Here is a 386-nt window from a genome sequence, read left to right as displayed (position 1 = left end):
GTTCCCAGCTGTGCCATGACTCAGGTTACACAGGCTCTTGTGCCATATATATGCCCTGGGTCAGTTGGATGGGGTAAATAGTTAATTTTAGGTTGTATTGTTATATGGAAAACTGGGAAATGTTATGCATGTACAAACTATTGTATTTACTGTTGAATGTAAAACATTAATTCCCCAATAAAGAAACTTTAAAAAATAGTTAATTTTATTCATAGACTTTTTTTAAGAGTGGGGAACTACTCTCTGCCCTAATCCAACTTTCTAGCCTTTTTCTCTACTCTGAGACCACCTTTTCAGACAATATTTTTGTCCAACTTTGTGTTAGCTATCAAACTCAAACAAAAAACATTGATAGTAGCTGGCCCCTAGGAACATGCCTATAATGG

This window comes from Erinaceus europaeus, chromosome 10, assembly GCF_950295315.1.
Source record: "Erinaceus europaeus chromosome 10, mEriEur2.1, whole genome shotgun sequence".
Lineage (NCBI taxonomy): Eukaryota > Metazoa > Chordata > Mammalia > Eulipotyphla > Erinaceidae > Erinaceus > Erinaceus europaeus.
Note: the sequence above shows the minus strand (reverse complement) of the source record.